This window comes from Arvicola amphibius, chromosome 3 (assembly GCF_903992535.2).
Source record: "Arvicola amphibius chromosome 3, mArvAmp1.2, whole genome shotgun sequence".
Taxonomy (NCBI): Eukaryota; Metazoa; Chordata; class Mammalia; order Rodentia; family Cricetidae; genus Arvicola; species Arvicola amphibius.
The window spans coordinates 152896705-152905098 of NC_052049.1; positions in this window are offsets into that span (position 1 = coordinate 152896705).

Sequence of the window (8394 nt, forward strand, 5' to 3'; positions counted from 1 at the left end):
GTCTCATGCTCCACCAACAGTGTCCTATAGCATCCATCCAAGTCAGTGGAAAACTGCATTAACTTATCAGAAAATGAAAAAGTATCTCCTATCGGGACTTAATTTCTCTAATTAGGATTTTAGTCATATTTCACACCTAGAAAAGCTCTCAAAGATAGATCTTTAAGAAAACTTCTTTAAATATTGGGTAATAATTCTTTTGGAAAAATATAGAGTTCACATAATGTGTGGCAATTTGCTTGCTTTATCTTCTAAGTTTTCAAAAACTTCATAACACATTCAAAACGCTTTCTGATTAATCAAGCAGACCTACTTGCAAACAGTCACTCATTAAAAACAGCTTATTGTATCTGAGGCTAATCCTGAAACTTGCCCGACCTGTAGAAAGCAAAGTCAGAATGAGTGTGATAAGCAGGACAATTTAGGGAATCTAAGGCCCTGAGACATGGCATTAGGATTAAAATTGTTAGTGAACAACAACTTAAGTGAAGATGCTGTCATTATCAAGTTAATGGAAGACATGATATGTCAGACTTTCTATAGTGGTTTGAGTTTCCGTCACATTGAGTTTCAATAAATGTTTGTCAACCCTATATTTCTCACTATTTCTAGAAGTGAACTCTGAAAACATGACTCTGAAATCCAAAGAAGAATCCTGTCTAATGCAAAACTTGGAAGCAAATTTAAAATATTAACTATTACTATTTTTGAGCAGTTTCATGTCTAATATTAGCAGTAGCAGAGCTAGCATTATTCTCATAGTATAATATGTATGTCTGTCTGTATGTATATACATAGTTAATGAAGTAAATAAGTACTGATGGAGAAATGTCTGACTAAGACAGCTGTTGACAGGGTTGAATGAAGTATACAAATTCACCCTATGCCCTACTATACCCCATTCTGTATGGTCTCACCGTTTTCTAGGACTGTCCCCCTTAACCTTAGATCACTGTGTTGGATATGTAGATAATTGCAATACAATGGTAAGATCTGGTGCAGAAGAAACATATCTGGGCACCACAGAGTATAGTAACAGTATGATATAAAATAAATATATCCATAAAGGAACTTACAGGAATGAAGTTTGCAGGCCAGGGCTTGTTTTGACTAGGTGGGCGAGTGTGGACAATGTGAGGAATATTATTCCCAACTGAGGGTAGACTATAAACACCAGGTACCTGGCCTGGAAAAACTTCATTTAAAATGGTTATTGATTCAATAATCAAGTATCTCTAGATGATATAAGTTTTAGTCTATAAAAGATGTTTTTCTGTTTTTCAGTAATTTATAACAGTATATTAGTAACAATTTGGGTAATTTAAAAGAGTATATTTTTGCTTATATTTCTATTCTATAAATTTCCTACTTTTAAACTTTTTTGTTTTTAAAAATGAAGACAGTGATTCACACACTAGCCCAGGCCTACAACGGTTCTAGGTGATGCCATTACTGTCCTAGCATACTTCTTGTCCCACTGGAAGCTACCATGGCACAGTGAATATCCTGGTCCTGCCCTCTTCCATGATGAGAAGTCCTTCCTCTAGCATCACCTTCTGTAAAAACCTACCTAGGCAGGTTAACATTATTTTATAAGTACAAAGTATATCCTAAATAATGATTAAATGTAGAGTGTTTTAATAAAAGAAACAATAATATAAACGTTAACATTATCACCAACTATCATTGTGTGTGTGTGTGTGTATGATGTGTGTGTGGGTGTGTAATTAAATGTATTTCTTATCGATGACAAGGAAGATGGTATATTTTAAGTCAAAATACCACAACACATGTGGTGTTAACAAAACAGCTATGAAATCATTAAGAAAGGATTTTTTTTTTTCTGAGGAAGGTTGTTTCCTAATTTTCTGAGTAAATCACCACACTGACATCCAAAGAGTTGTACCAGCTTGCATCCCGCCAGCAATTGTAGACGTTTGGGGTATACATCCAAAGGATGCTCAACGTGCCACAAGGACATGTGCTCTAGTATGGTTCATAGAAGCTTTGTTTGTCATAGCCAGAACCTGGACACAACCCTAAATGCCCCTCGACTGAAGAATGGATAAGGAAACTGTGGTAAATTTACACAATATAGTACTACACAGAAGAAAAAAAATGACAGCTTGAATTTTGCAGGAAAATGGATGGAGCTAGAAAACATATTTTGAGTGAGGTAACCCAGACACAGAAAGACAATTATCACATGTACTCACCCATAGTTGGTTTTAAACATAAAGCAAAGATACCATCCTACAAACCATAATCCCAGAGAATTTAGACAACAATGAGAACACTAAGAGAGACTAACATATATATATAATCTACATAGGAATTAGAAAAGACAAGATCTCCTGAGTAAATTGGGATCATGGGGACCTTAGGGAAAGGTTTAAGGGGGCAGGGGAGAGGCATGGAGGGGAGCAGAGAAAATGCAAATAAAAATCAATAATAAAAGAAGGGATTTTTTCAGCTTCTTTTTGTAATCTTTTTTTTTTTAACTCTTATGAGACTGCTGTTATGCACTAACCTTAGTCCCATTATAGGACATGTGACTACAGTCTATATTGATTTTAAAGGATATTACACAAAACAAAGCTTAATTTACAGCTTATAATTATCCTAAATAAACTGTTATGAAAAACTTATCAATAAGTAAAAACACCACACATGATAATAACCAGATTCAAAGTCTGTAGAGCTTAATGAACTTTTACACAGCTATAATTGGCATTTGACACACAAGATGTGAAACTTCCCAGTAAATATTACACACTGTTTACAAGAAGACGATCACCCAACAAAGTCTTTCCAAAGCCTCAAAGGCAAACAAAACATAAAATTCTCGATTTATTGAGATTTGAACTTGGTTTACAGTGTCTTTTTCAGGAAAGTGTTTGGTTACAGATATTTAAGATTTATGTACAATACATTTGAACAACTTTTTTATGCTATTTTCAAAGTGCACTCACTGTTTATGTATTATTAAATTGAATAAATAATCTAAAAGCACAAATACTTCAAGAAATATGCAGCACATAGATTCCTCTGTAGTCCTAGAAATTAAAATGTTAGTTTATTTTAATAGTACAGTTATTAATTATAGAAGAAAAATCTTAAGAAAAATACTTACTTATGACCCTAATGTCCATTCCGCTGGGGAACATGTTTTTTTTTCAAAGTAAATATGTTGAGCTCTACATTTTTCTCTGCTCTCCTCACTGCTTCTCTCCTCCCCTTCAACCCTCCTTAAAATATAGAGCTCAATAAAATCAATTTAAGAAATAAAAAAGCCTAAGAAATACAAATAACTCTGGGAGAACACTCCTTCCACAGTAGAGGAGCAGGCGATACAAAAATGAATACTTTAATGGTGATTAACCTCTCAGGGAACCAGGTCTTGGGTAATGAAAAGAACATTCAGATCTGACCTTTGCATATGCTGGGGAACACGTAACCTTCAAGATTACCTAAGGCAAAATTTAACAACCTGCACGTAAGCAAGACGTGCAGCAGAAGGGTGAATCTTTGAAGGAGAAGAAAGGGATCTTTAGTAGAGGCCAAGAGGAACAAGAGATGTTAATAGGAGACTGACTATGGGATATGTATCATGGATCTACATGTGTGGGAATGTGAGGACAATAACATCACAATTTTTCTAATAAAATACTTATTTTGTTTTTTTTTAAAAACAAAGTTAATATGTTGAAAAATGAAATATTTTTGATTCTTGCTCCCACACATTTCATCACCAAAATGTACATTTTTCCTTTTCTGTACTTACTTTGTTTACTCTCTCTCATCTTACACCTCTATGAGAGAAGTATGCGGCAGCCTTGCCACAGCCGCTGAATGTACTATTTGTAAATTCTCTTCACGAACTTATTTTGCTTTAGTAAAAGAATCCTCTACTCCTTTATTTGACCTCATTAAATCCTCAAAACACAGACAAAACACAGTCAGATCCCATATTCATGGACACAAGAGATATATGTCTGCTTGAAAAGTTAATGACTTCCTAGAACAACATAAGGTGTAATATACGTTAAATATAATTAGGTTACATTTGAAAGCTTGCAGCTGGGATTTGGCACGATCATTTGCATGGTACACTGAAAAAGTACTACATCCAGAAGAGGCCTCTATTTCTTGAGAAATCAGATGGTGTGAGAATTTTATTACAGAATCCGAGGTTTTGTGTTTTTTGGAGCAGATATGACAGAGAGAAGAGCCTGTAACCGATCTTCTAATATGTTAAGGGGTCTCATGCTGAAGAGTTATTGAGCCCATTTGAAGCTGCTTCTGAAGACGGTTACCAGAACAATCCAAGATGGAGCAACTTGCTTAGGGAATGACTGCCCCTAGACTTTTGACACTGGTAACCACAACATGTGAAAGATTCCCTAGAAACAAGACATACCCAGCTGTCCATGGAGCAGGGAAGGAGGGAAACAGAGGGAGGAGGAAACTCTGTAGAAGGATTTATTCCTTGACAAACTCTACAGACAGGTACTGTGTGTGAAAACGTGATCAAGTCAACCACGCGGCCTGTGCGGTTACTCCTCTACCTGACCCTTTGTCAATAATCAGACAGAACCTTTTCTCAGTCTTCTCAGACCTTCGTGTTTCTATGACTAAATTCTTTTACCATCTTAGAACGTGCCTAATCTTCCATTCTGTTGCCAATTTTTAAAAATTTTAAATTGCTAACAATGTGATTTTTGATGGATACCAACATGAAAGGGATTTTTATTTTAATGAACATGTAATGTTTATACATATTTATGAGATACAGTACAATAATTTGATCTATGGGCACAATGCATAATGATATAATTATTATTTCAGCTTTTTCAAACATTTATCATATTTATATTGGGAAACTCCCTGAGTTATTTGAAACCACATTATTATAAGTTGTTGCTGGCAGTAATTACTCTTCTGTACTAGAGAAAACTAGAAACTAACTCCTCCTGCCTCACAGTGTTAGAGAAGAGGAAATGAGGCAAGATAACGGCTTCAAAGAGAGTACTAGTCCTATAGTTCCCCACTGTTTCACCTTGGAAGGGATCCAGGCTGACAGTTCATATTGTCTACACATCCCAAAGTAACCGATGGATTTGACTCCATTGTGTCATGGCAATGGGTTTATCCATCTTACATATTAACAAAAGGGATAGGAAGGTGGTAACCTTCAATGAGTTGCACAATGTTTATAACATGTTTCAGACTAGAAAGATTTCATTTTAAAGGACTGAAGCCCAAGAGGAAGTAGAGACTGCTACTGTTACTGAAGGCAGGCTTTATCTCTGGAGGAAAGGCCTAGCTTGGGCAGGTTGGAAGGGGGAAGGTAATGCAAACAGTGGAGAGTCAACAATTCTGGAATAAGGTTAGGGATTTCTAGGGTAGAATTGGGAGGCACAATGGGAGATGTTTGAGTACAAAGGTAGGATTCATAAATGAGTTTAACATTGATCTTGGGATTGCAATAAATTTAAATTTATTGGAAAAAATAAGCATAAGTGGAAAAAGATAAATTCAGGTAGTCAGTGGCTTCACAACATATTAATGTTAAATGTTCAAATGTACAGTTAAATATTCAACTTCAAAGGTTCGTTATTTCCCTTATTACAGCATTTAAAATAGTCTGAGGTTAATAAATAGTCTTCTATTATTATTAAAAGATATTCCAGATTCTGTGACTTTATTATCACTTCCTTACTAAGAAGTTCTATATTAAAATTCAAGAACTTGAGTTTACATTACATTAAGTTACATTAGTGTCATTTCAAACTGAAGCATAGCATAAGAAAATTAGGAAATGATGTAAGATGTTAGCATCCACAAAGATTTACCACGTGCATCAGAAAAAAAAATACAGCTCAATACCTCAGTGAAAACATGAGCCATTAGCTCAGACTGTTACTGCATAGCATCAAGCATCCAGTTTGATTATGTAACTAATGGATTGCCAATCCTTTTCAAAATGGATCCATTCCAATCATTTCTTAAAGTGTTATTATGGGTACAAATAATTGTCTTTTTCAGCATGGAAATCATTGGTGGACATTAAGTTCTCTGGCCCCTCATGAACTCTCCCCTTTTCTGAATGCTGTACTTCCAATCTTCATTGTCTTTTGTTACGTACAGTGTCAATGATAGTGCTTACTGAGCATTAAAGAGATGTGGTGTGCTAATTACTCTAAGATAAAACTCTCACATTAAAGTCAGGTAAAAATAAGCACTGCAGATTTTGTTTCCTGCATCATTTTACTGGCTATGATGACTGCCATTAAGTATTAAAGTAGTTTATTTCATGTTCAGCAATAATCAGCCACTGTCTAAAATCCCTGACAAAAATTTTTTAGTGGACTTCTTAAATAATTACTAATAAAATGTCAATAGGCTTGGATTTGGGCCATTCTAAGTCTGGTTTGACTTTTGCTTTAATAAGCTCCCTTTTACTCAGGTACAGACCAGCATTCATTTCCTCTTTGCAAGACCCTATCAATATGTTACTTTTAGCTATAATGTAACCAGGGCAGTCAGTTCGTACTTGGTCAATGAAAGAAGTTGTTCATTCATTCCATAAAAATGATTTATGGATGAGAACTTTAAGTACACAGCACAGCAAAAATAAGAGAATAACAGTTTGATACATGAATGCAGGTGCTGTTTAAAAATTCTCCAGTGATTTGTGCAGAAAGGAAACTTGTACATTCTGTGAGACATCTCACATGTTTTGCCAAGTGGGTTCGGATTATGCCTTGAAGAATAATGTTCTTCAAGGCCGATTTCCCAATAAATATCCATATTCACCGGGGAAGAAAAATCATGAAATAAGGGAGGTTCTTCATTTTCTGGTACACATGATGTCCAAAGCATCTGTATCTGTCAAGTTGAAATTAAAACAAGAAGCCTGTTTGCATGTGATAAACTTAAATCAGCTCCAAATGATGTCCAAACTGGAAGGAGCCCAGATTTTGTCACCACAGTCCCAAAACTTCAGTTTAGATTAAGAACAGACCTGTGCTCTACAGAGTCTCTGGAAGGAGTCACTGTCTTCTTCCAGCTGCTCAGGAACAAATGCCCACTTACATTAATTACTTACATTAATTAATTAATCAAACCACTTCTTAATGGAAAGCCACCTGGGCACAGCAGTTTCGCCAGTTTGTAAAATAAGCAATACAATGTTTATCTCTTCAAATCGACATTAACACGTGTTCTAAAAATGATGTATTACTTTTTAATAGTATAACATGTTTGTATTATTCTGATTACAGTAGATAACCTTAGAAAATGTTCTGTTACAGAATATTTTTGAGATTGGATGTGGTGGCATATTCCGTTAGTCCCAGCACTCAGGAGCTAAAGGCAGAACTCAAGTGAGTTCAAGACCAGGCAGGTCTACATAGCAAGTCCCAAGGGCTACACAGTGAGACCTTGTCAAAAGAAGAGAAGGAGGGGCAGAAAGTTAAAGAAAAGAAAAAGAAACTATTTTCCTAATTATGTAAAAGTATTACCCTCATTACTTAAAGTATTTTATATCTTAAATTATCACTGTTTATCTGGCAGAAATTTTTATTGAAGGTTTATTAATGCAGACTTAAAATAGTCGCATAAAATGAAAGGACAATTTATTAAGTCCCAATGATAAGATAGTTGGTTTAATGCATTCTGAAATTATTTAAAGGCACTATCACACTTGAAGGTAAAATGAATCTCTTCCTGCTAGAACCAAAGTGTGTTGGAGAGGGTTTGTAGCAGCAAGACGCTTGTTTGTTCTGGTTGCCCTGCTAGCTTAGCTCCAAAATAACCACACAGAAACTGTATTAATTAAATCACTGCTTGGCCCATTAGCTCTAGCTTCTTATTGGCTAATTCTTACATCTTAATTTAATCCATTTCTATTAATCTGTATATCACCACAAGGTCATGGCCTACCAGCAAAGTCTCAACACGGCTATCTCTGGCGGTATATCCATGGCATCCCCTGACTCTGCCTCCTTTCTCCCAGCATGCCATTTAGTTTTCCCCACTTACCTAAGATCTGTCCTTTCAACAGGCCAAGACAGTTTCTTTATTCATTAACCAAGAAAAGCAACACAGAGAGACAGAAGGACGTCCCACCACTTCCCCTTTTCTGTTTAAACAAAAAGGAAGGCTTTAACATTAATTTGGCAAAACTACATATAACAAAACAGGTATCAAAGCAAGAACTACAGTTACTATATTTACATCTACTTTATCTTTTATCATAACTAAGGAAAACTATAACTATAAATTCTTAAACTCCATCAAAGACTCCAGAAGGATAAAATATTAAGGGTTAGGGGGTGTAGAATCTAGGTATGGTGAGAAGTCTCATCCAGCTAAAATTACTACCTAGCC